The following is a 10325-nucleotide window of genomic DNA, read 5'->3' on the forward strand; positions in this document are numbered from 1 at the left end:
ACTAGCAGCTACTGTGCAGCCCAGGAGAGGACTGAGGGGCCAGCAGAAGTGAAGATGGCCCTCCTCATTAAGGGGAGACACTGTATCTCTAAAGAATGGAAATTATCGGGGCGCCTGGGTGGCGCAGTCGGTTAAGCGTCCGACTTCAGCCAGGTCACGATCTCGCGGTCCGGGAGTTCGAGCCCCGCGTCAGGCTCTGGGCTGATGGCTCAGAGCCTGGAGCCTGTTTCCGATTCTGTGTCTCCCTCTCTCTCTGCCCCTCCCCCGTTCATGCTCTGTCTCTCTCTGTCCCAAAAATAAATAAACATTGAAAAAAAAAAATTTTAAAAAAAAGAATGGAAATTATCATAACACCGCAGGTGTTCTCCCATATAGATTCGATTACTTTGAGACTAAAATGAAACAAGGAGTGTTTTGAGTCATAAATATGTTTTTCATAACTTGATTATGAGTAAAATAACAATTTCCTAACTGATGTCATTCAAGTTCAGGTATGGGACACATCAGATTATCCTGGGTGACTTTTTTTTTAATGTTATTTTTAATTTTTTTAAGTTTATTTATTTAATTAATTAATAAGAGACAGAGCAAGTGGGGGGGGGCAGAGAGAGAGCGAGAGAGAGAGAATCCCAAGCAGGCTCTCACAGACAGTGCGGAGCCGGACTAGGCACTTGAACTCATGAACCCTGAGATCATGACTTGAGCTGAAACCAAGAGTCAGAGGCTTAACAGACTGAGCCACCCAGGCACCCGTCCCTGGGTAACTTTTGCCTCATTTATTAGTGAGGCAAATTAGTATCCAGGATCTAGCCATTTTATTCTTAAAAAAAAAAAAAAAAAAAAAAAAAAAAATTAGAAAAGAAAAAGGCAATTGAAGTAAATACCTACCCACAGTTTGACAAGAAAGTGGCCAGGGGGCAATAGCATATAGTCAAGAGCACAGGCTCTGAAGCCAGAATAATGAGATTCTGATCTTGACTCTGCCAAGTAATAGGTGTGAAATCTTTGGGAGGCAAAATTGCCTATATGTGCCTCAGTTGCCTCAAGCACTCACATACTATATTGACACGCATATATTACATTTTAAGGAAGTCTTCACAAATGAAACTGAGTAGAACAATATTTTTATAAAAATATATTTTATTTTGTTTTGCATCACGAAAAACTTCGAAAACACTCCTTTATTTTGGCCATCTAATGAGGCCGCCCCTAAGAACTCTCATTACTAGACGGGGCTGAGGACTTTCTTTTTATTTTTAAAGAAAGCTCGGGAAGGAAGCCGTATTTAAACCGAAAACTCCCCTCCCAGGAAGAAAACCACTCAGATGCTGCATGTTTTGCAACAGTGCCCCTGAAGCCCACGCGAGGATGCAGGGAGCGTCCCCTGGGTAGTCGTCCCACTCCCGACAGGACTCTTGTCCTAAGAGAGCAGAGGAACGGGGGAAGATCAACCCACTCGGTACCCACAACTTCCCGCCTTCCCCTCCGGCAGACAAGCCGGTGCAAATAACGCCGGGCGCCGACGCTGCACCTCACTCACCTGCCACCAAAAAGCTGCCCGACCGACCGCAGCAGCACCTCGCCTGGGGCGTCCCGATCCAGGAGGCAGGGAGAGGGGTGTGGCCACGGCCGGGGCGGGGTTGAGAGCCAAATCACACCCACAGGCCCTTGGGGCCAGACCCTTCCTCCGCCCACCTCTCTGCGCCTGCGCCTGATAACGCGGGGCAGGCTGGGAGGTAGCGATGGCCTGGTGGTTGGTGCGCTGGCAAGTTGCTCGTTGCGCTGCTCTAGCCTTAGCCACGTCCTCATCACCTGTGCCGGCCATCTGAGTGTCCGGCCTTCTCAGTCCTCAAACCCCAATCAAGAGTGAACATAGCCCTCACCCCCGAAAATTTCCTTCGGCCCGTTGGTAATCCCTCTTCCCAGGCAGTCTACTGTAACTATTCCTTACATAACCATAGATCTGCTTTTGGTCACTATTGATTAGTTTGCACTTTATGAAGTTGTATATAAACGTAATCATATACTATGTGCTTTGGAGGGGGTTAGAAATCCAGCTTAATCATTTCTGGATTCATCCATGTTGCTGAGTGTATCAATAGTTCATTCCTTTTTTATTACTGAGTAGTAGTCCATTATATGGATATCGCACCATGTGTTTATCCATTCACACGTTGTTGGACTTTTAGGTTGTTTCCAGTTTCTGGCTATATCAAAGCTATCGACATAGTTGTGCAAGCCTTTGTATGGGCATACGCTTTTGTTTCGATTAATACCTACGAGTGAATGGCTCTCATTATGATAGATATATATTTAACTTTTTAAGAAAACTGACAAATTGTTTTTCAAAGTGGTTGTTCCACTTTACATTCCCACCAACAGTGAGTGACAGTTCTAGATTCTCCATATTCTCACCAAAACTTATTGGACATTCTAAATGTCTAAAAGACATTCTAGAGATCTAAAAGATCTCATGTAGGTTTAATTTGCTTTTGTCTAATGACTAATGAAGTTGAACATCCTTTCATAAGCATATGTCATCCATGTATTTTTTTAGTAAAGTGTCAATTCAAATCTTTTGCCCATTTTTAAAAATTGGGTTTCTCATTCTCTTACTAATAAGTGTTTCAAGTTTTTTACATACTTTGGATGTGTCTTTTCAGATATGTGATTTGTGAATATTTTCTTCCAATCTGTGGCTGGAATCTTTTCATTGACTTAAAAGCATGTTTCAAAAGCAGACATTCTTAATTTTGACAAAGTTTAACTTAGCTATTTTTATTTGTTTTTAGTGTCATATCTAAGAAATCTTTGCCTAACCCAAGGTCCTACAGATTTTGTCTATTTTTTCTCTATAAGTTTCATAGTTCTAAAATTTAAATTTATGTTGATGATCTATGCTACATTAGTTTTTATATATATTACAAGCGATGAGTTAAAGTTAATTTTTTGCTATAGCTCTCCATTTTTTTCAGCCATTTGTTGAAAAGATTATATTTTCTCCATTGAACTGCCTTTGCCACTTAGTGGGAAATCAGTTGATTATATAAATGTGGGCTTATTTATGGAATCTATTCTATTCATTGATTTATCTATCATGACATTGATACCACATAGTCCTGATTACCATAGCTTTATAATAAGCTTGAAATCAGATAATTTAAATCTTCCAACTTTGTTCTTTTTTCTCAAAGTGGTCTTTGCTATATGCTTTGCATTTCCAAATGAATTTTAGAATCAGTTTGTCAATTTCAACAAAAACAAAAACAAAGCCTGCTGAGATTTTGATTGCAATTGTAAGGGATCTATAGATCAATCTACATCAAACCTTAAAAATATTGAGTCTTCCAATCTATGAATATGGTATACATCTCCATGTACACAGGTATTCTGTAATTTCTCTCAGAAATGTTTGTAGTTTCAGTGTATAGGCCTTGCGTATCTTTTGACAGATTTATCTGTAAGTTTTCATAGTTCTAGTGTTATTATAAGTGGTATTATTTTTATATTTTTAATAGTTTATTGCTAATATATAGAAATACAAATGATTTTTGTATACTTGTATCCTGAAAACTTAGTACACTCACTTATTAGTTCAGGTAGTTTTTTATACATACCAAAAGATTTTCTATATAGACAGTCATTTCATCAATGAATAATGACCATTTTGTTCTTCCTTTCTAACCTGGATGACTTTTACTTCTTTTTCTTACCTTACTGCACTAGCTAGAACCTCCAGTAGCATTTAATGGGGAATGGGTAGTCTTTTCAATATAAATATGGCTAGGTCAGTTGAATATTTATATAAGGAAACATGAGGGGTGCCTGGGTGGCTCAGTCAGTTAAGCATCCAACTTCGGCCCAGGTCATGATCTCAAAGTTTGTGGGTTAGAGCCCACATCAGGCCATCTGCTGTCAGCACAGAGCCCTCTTCAGATCCTCTGTCCCCCTCTTGTTCGCGTGCATGTGCTCTCTCTCTCTCTCTCTCTCTCTCTCTCAAAAAATCAATACATATAAAAAATTTTTAATTAAAAAAAACATGAACCTTGGCCTCCACCACACACCATACACAAAAATTAATTTGAGAAGCATATGAAAGGTAAGAGATGAAAGATAAGAGACCGTGTTAATGGGTAACAGCAGGCAAATATTTCCTTCATGGGACACAAATAGCTGTAACCATAGAAGACTGATACATTAATTCAATTTAATTTATAAATTAAATAAGCTTAACTTCTACATCAGTTAATAAAATTTCTACTCATCAAAAGACACCATTAAGAGAGTGAAAAGGTAAGTGACAGGCCAGCAGGAGATGTTTGTAAAACATATATCTGACAAAGGGCTCCTATAAATTAATAAGAAAATCTCTGGATTAATTTTAGGGAAGGGGAAAGGCAGAAGACTTGCACTGACCTTCACAAAGAAGAAGATCCAAATGGATGAAGATCCAAGCAGATGAAAAGGCATTCAACATCATTAGGTCAACAAGAAAATGCAAATTAAAACCACAATTGATTTACCACTATAAATCAAAACTCTCAACCTCCCACCATACTGCAACCAGTCTGCAAAACTGGCAGCATTATTAAAGCTAAATATACATATATGCCCTATGACCTAGTAGCTCCATTTCTGGCTATATGCCCAATACAAATGAATGCTTATGTCCAGAGAAAGACATGTAGAGGAATGTTCATGGAAGCTTTATTTCTAATGGCTAAAACTAGAAACAAGCCCAATTCCATCAACAATAGAATGTGCAACCATATTTTGTTATACTCATAAATTGAAATACTACCGTATGTTGTGGAATACAATAATGAAAAAGAACAAACCACTGCTGCATGCAAGCATGTGGATGAATATCACAAATATAATGCCAATCAAAACAACCTAGCCACAATATATTACATCTGTATGATTCTATTTATATGAAGTTCATAAAGAGGCCAGACTAACCCATGGTTATTTTTGTTGGGGGTGGGGACTGGGACAAGTACAAGCAAACTTATTGGGGTACCGGAAATGATCTGTATCTTTGTGTGGTGGCTAAACAGAGATATACACATGTGAAAATACACTGTGCTCTACACATAAGATTTATTTGTTTTATGTATATAAGTTTTATTAACATAAAAGACAACTAAATAAAGTATTCGTTTCTGAACATAATGCAATTCTACTGATATATATCTATTTCTGAGCCAAAGTTGCACTCTTAACGCTATAACTTCCTAGGAGGTTTGATGTCTGAAAAATAAGTCTAACTGTTTTTCTTTCAAAACTTTCCTGCACATGTATGCTTCCAGGTGAACTTTGGGATCAATTTTTCAAATTCCTCAGAAAAAACCTGTTAGGATTTTCATTGGAATTATGCCATATCTGTACTTTATTTGGAGAGCACTTAAATCTCTACAATATTGACTCTTTCCATCCAATTAACATGGTTCATTTATTCAGGAATTCAGTCAAGTTTTAAGGTATTTTTCATGTAGTGCTTGAATATTTTTGGTATATTATTATTATGTACATGATATGTATTAAGTAATTATTATTTCTGCTGCTATTATATAAGAAATATTTATCCTATTACATTCTGTAATCATTGATGGTACATGAAAAGGCTTTTAAAAATTATGTATCTGGGGCACCTGGGTGGCTAGTTGGTGGAGCATCTGACTCTTGATTTCAGCTCAGGTCATGGTCCCGGGGTCATGGGATTGGGCCCTACATCAGGCTCCATACTCAGGGGAGCCTGCTTGGGATTCTCTCTCCCTCCCTCTGCCCCTCCATTCCCTTTTTCTCTCTTTCTCAAATAAAAAAATATCCAGATAGATAGATAGATAATAGATGGATGGATGGATGGATGGATGGATGGATAGATGATAGATGGATGGATAGGTGGATGGATGGATGATGGATAGATAGATCTGGCCACTTTGATGAGCTTCTTCATTTTCATTGAACAAAGTATTATAGTTTTTCTTCATTGGACTTTTTTAACTTCCAGGTATAAAGTATCAAACCTTTTCTCCATTATATGAGAGTCTGATTTTTGGTTAATTTTCTACGTTTTCTTGGAAACAGGTAAAGATGGTATGTGTCAACTATGTTACTTGGCAACATTGCTTGGTTTGTAACTTTTATCTGGACTTGGAGTCACTGTAGCCTTGGGGTCCTTTTCTAACCTGCAAGTCCCTTGTGGGGACCCTGAAGGCCATGCCTTAAAGTTGTTTCCAGAGATATTGTTTGCTAGGGGGCATGAAATCAGGGCAACTTGTACACCTGCCCAATGTAGATCTTGTCTTCTTGCTCCTGAGCCATCTGCTGAGTGAACTGCTTCAAAGATTCCCACGGCTGGAAATATCTGACACTGCCTTGGTGGCATGTGAGGTTCCTGTCCTATATTTTCTGAATAGTGTCCTATATTTTCTGAATAGTCTCCTATATTTTCTGAATAGTGTCGTGTGTGACCTCCAGTAGCCTTAGGAGTCTGAAAGTTAGGCGGAATCTAAGAAGACCTACCCGTGGGCATCACAGGGTAATGGCAACAGTAGGCTAAGACCCTCAAATGCTCAATTTACTTCAACCGATGGACTACAAGATAAAGGAATTGGAAAGGAAATGCTAACAAAGCACTGAATGTCTGGGTGAAAAAGTACTTTTACCCCTTCTCTGATGTAGAAAACTCTGAGACATATGACAGAGGACAAATCCCTGTGGGGCAGTTGCAGGTTGGAGTAAAACCAAATTCATACGGAGAGGAGAAACTGTTCATTATCCACGAAAGGGACCTGGCCAGAAACCCGGAAACCTGGCCAGAAAGGGCGACTACGGGGATGGATTCATGTCTGGCTGGGTGGGTGTTGAGGGGGACCACGAAGACAAGAGAATGAACTTGAAGACCCCATACTTGTGATAAACTAGGTGGTACCTCCAAGTTGACTCCAACTCCATTCAAACTTTTATCTGCATGGAGGAATGTTCGAGAGCACACAAGGGAGCAAAGGGCGAAAGCAGACACATGGCTGAGTGGTGTCCAGCAGGAGCAAGCAGGACTACAGTAACAACAGGACTGGGGTCACCAATGAAAGAAAGTTCTCTGTGTGTCAAAAGGGGTAACCCCAGGTCAACCCCAAAATCTGACAAAAACTATGGACTGAGGCCTTGAGTGAATTTAGTGGGACACTAGAGCCCGACCAGTGTCCTCTGCTGCCACCTAGTGAAAATAGATGGGAATGAAAAGATTTTCTACAGTTCAGACATTTTTTTAAAGCCACAATTGGTTATTTTAAGGACCCACGCTGTACTTTCAGACTAGATAAAATTCTTGATTTAACAGCATATGGTGTGGGGAGATGATTTTTCTAAAAAGTTTAAATAAATTTCACTGTAGTATGTTGTTTGTTACAAACTAGCATGTAATATTGTCTGATGTAAAATTCCTAGAATTCCCAGAATAGAAAGGGTACTGTAGGTCCTGTAAGGACAGATGGCCAAAGACCAGTCCAGTTGCATAAGATATGGAGGGGACATCCTTACCCCCCTGGGTAATATAAATTCTGGTGATCAAAAGATGTGCCTACTTGTCCTTTTCTTCGTTAAAAGTGTTCAACAAACTCGTGGGGGTAAATGACTGGCAAAGGTTTAACAAAACACTTCTGCATGAGAATCTAATCCTAGGTTTCTTTCCCTGAGAGTATGCGTCAACTACGTTGCTAGACAACGTTGCTTACAGTAAAAATGATCATTGGTAAGTTCCATCTGGACTGACAGACTTATAAATACCTGATAAGGAAACCACTGTTTTGGGTTTCCTGAGTGTGGAACCCTTGTAACTGCGCACGTCCCTTGCAGAGGCCCTGGAAGCTATGCCTCCAGAATTACTGTGAGATTGCCTCCCGGGAGGCATGCACATTGAAATCAGAGCTGCTCTGGTAAAGGCCAGATGTGCACCTCACCTCCTTGCACCTAGTGAGTGAACTATGACAGGCACACTCACTGGAAAGAGTTCCAGATCTTCCCTGCTGAATGCTGCAGTTCTTGCCCTGTATCCTTCTTAGTAAGTTGAGCGTGGCCCATGGTCACCCTGTGAGCCTGAGTCAGCCTAACATCACCCCTGATGGGCCTTGCATAGGTAATTACATCAGCCACCCAAATGACTTTTTTTTCTGTTTCCTTTCCTTAACCGTATTCATTTCCTTTTCATTTGTAATTTGTTATAATTTGTTGAATTATAATGAATATAATAGTGAGGGAAAGGGGTTCAGTGGCTGAAGAACTCCTAGAAAGACTTCACAGGGATTCACTGCTAACATTTTGCCACGTTTGCTTTATTTTATTTTTATTTTCCCTCTACATTTATTATTACTATTACTTTATCATTATTATTATTATTATTATTATTATTATTATTTGGGAGCAAGTTGCAGCCATCATATCCCTTTACTCTTAAATACTTTATTGTGAATATTCTAAAAACAAGACATCTACTTGCATAACCACAGTATAACTCTCAAGGTGGGAAATCACATTAATACAAAGCTATTACCTAATTGACAGACCTATGAAAATTTCACCAATTTTTCCAATATTGTACTTTAGAGCATATGTTTTCCTGGTCCCAGATCCCATCTTTTGTCATCACATTGCTTGTGTTTGTCTTGTACTTCTATTCCTCTTTAGCTGGGAATAGCTCCTTAGCCCCTTTTTTTGTTTGTTTGTTTGTTTGTTTGTTTGTCTTTCATGGCACAGGAAGTTTGAAGAGTATAGGCCTTGCTCCCTCATGCTCAGATCCAGGTTTGGGGCCCCACACTTTTGGGAAATCCACTCTGGCCCTCCTCTACCTGCATCTCCCAAGTCTAGAGTCAAGGAGGCAAGCCCATGGGAACCTGCCCACTTCCTTCCAGACCAAAGGTCAGCAAACTTTTTCTTTAAAGGAACAGAAGATAGGGGCACCTGGATGGCTCAGTCGGTTAGGCGTCCGACTTCAACTCAGGTCGTGATCTCACAGTTTGTGGGCTCAAGCCCCGCGTCAGGCTCTGAGCTGACAGCTCGGAGCCTGGAGCCTGCTTCAGATTCTGTGTGTCTCTCTCCCTTTCTGTCCCTTCCCTGCTTGTATGCTCTCTCTTTCTCAAAAACAAATAAATAAGCCTTAGAAAAAAACTAATAAAGGAACAGAGAATAAATATTTTAGGCTTTGTAGCCCTGAAGATGTCTGCTCTAACTCCTCAGCTGTGCCATTGTGTAACAAGAAAGCAGCCACAGATGATATGTAAATGAAGAAGTGTGGCTGGGATTCCAATAACATTTTTTTTACAAAATCAGACAGAGGGCCTCGATTTGGCCCAGGAGCATAGCTTACTAACCACTTTTCTAATCCATGCCGTGGCTACCCAAAGATCCACAATGCCATGCCCCAACAGCCTCATGCCCCCTACACAGGACTGGCCTGTGTGGGCCTCTCTTCCACTTCCCACGTTCCAGTGTGGGACTTCAAGGAGTCTAAAAAATCTACATTTGAACCTGGCCTTCAGCTTGGTCTGAAGGTATACTTTGTCCAGAGAAAGAAGAACTTAACATATTTTATTCAACCATTTATTGCTTGAATTATAACTTTTAAACATTCAGACATATGGTATGTGGTCTCCATTTATATTTTGCCCTTGCCCCAGAATGCAAGGGGCAACCTGTGCAAAAGCACAAACACTTCTCAGAACAGCCTCAGCCAGCTGAACGGGTCCCCACAGGCGCTCATCTGCAAAGGGAATCTGCAAGCTGGCTCCTATCTCCACATTGCTCCGGGAGAGTCTGGAGAGACCTGTGGCAATGCTGCGCAGCCTCCCTCGCCTTCAGCTCCTCGGCTTGGCTGCAGGCCCCACGCTCAGTGCTCATGTTCTCAGCGACAGAACAAGGATGACACCAACTGGCCAGTTCCTCATTCCTCCTATCAGATACTTCTGGAACGTCTTTTCTTTCTAGTTTATCTAACTACTTTCTTTGAACCTCTTGATGTTTGAACAACACATTCCTTTGTGGCACATGTAAGACCTCTGAAGGTTGCTTTTTGTCTCCCTTTATCATTCATTTAACATACTATCCCTACCATGATGACTACCACCTCTGTCGTCACCACCGCTGCCACCACCATCACCATCACCACGACCATCACCGCTCATCATGACCCCCGCTGCCACCGCCATGACTGCCACCGTCACCATGACTACCGCCACCTCTGCCATCACCACACTGCCACCACTTCCTCTGTGCTCACCGCAGAGCCTATAAGTCACATTTCCGTCACTCAGAACACTCCAAACCCA

The 10325-nt window shown here is 40.8% G+C and overlaps 1 pseudogene; it reads right to left on the reverse strand.

Moving 5' to 3' along the window:
* LOC115502120 overlaps nt 1-1825 on the reverse strand; it is a 32664-nt pseudogene extending 30839 nt beyond the window's left edge.
* Between the last annotated feature and the right edge of the window lie 8500 nt (nt 1826-10325).

The sequence above is a fragment of the Lynx canadensis genome, chromosome E2 (genome assembly GCF_007474595.2).
Source record: "Lynx canadensis isolate LIC74 chromosome E2, mLynCan4.pri.v2, whole genome shotgun sequence".
Classification (NCBI taxonomy): Eukaryota; Metazoa; Chordata; class Mammalia; order Carnivora; family Felidae; genus Lynx; species Lynx canadensis.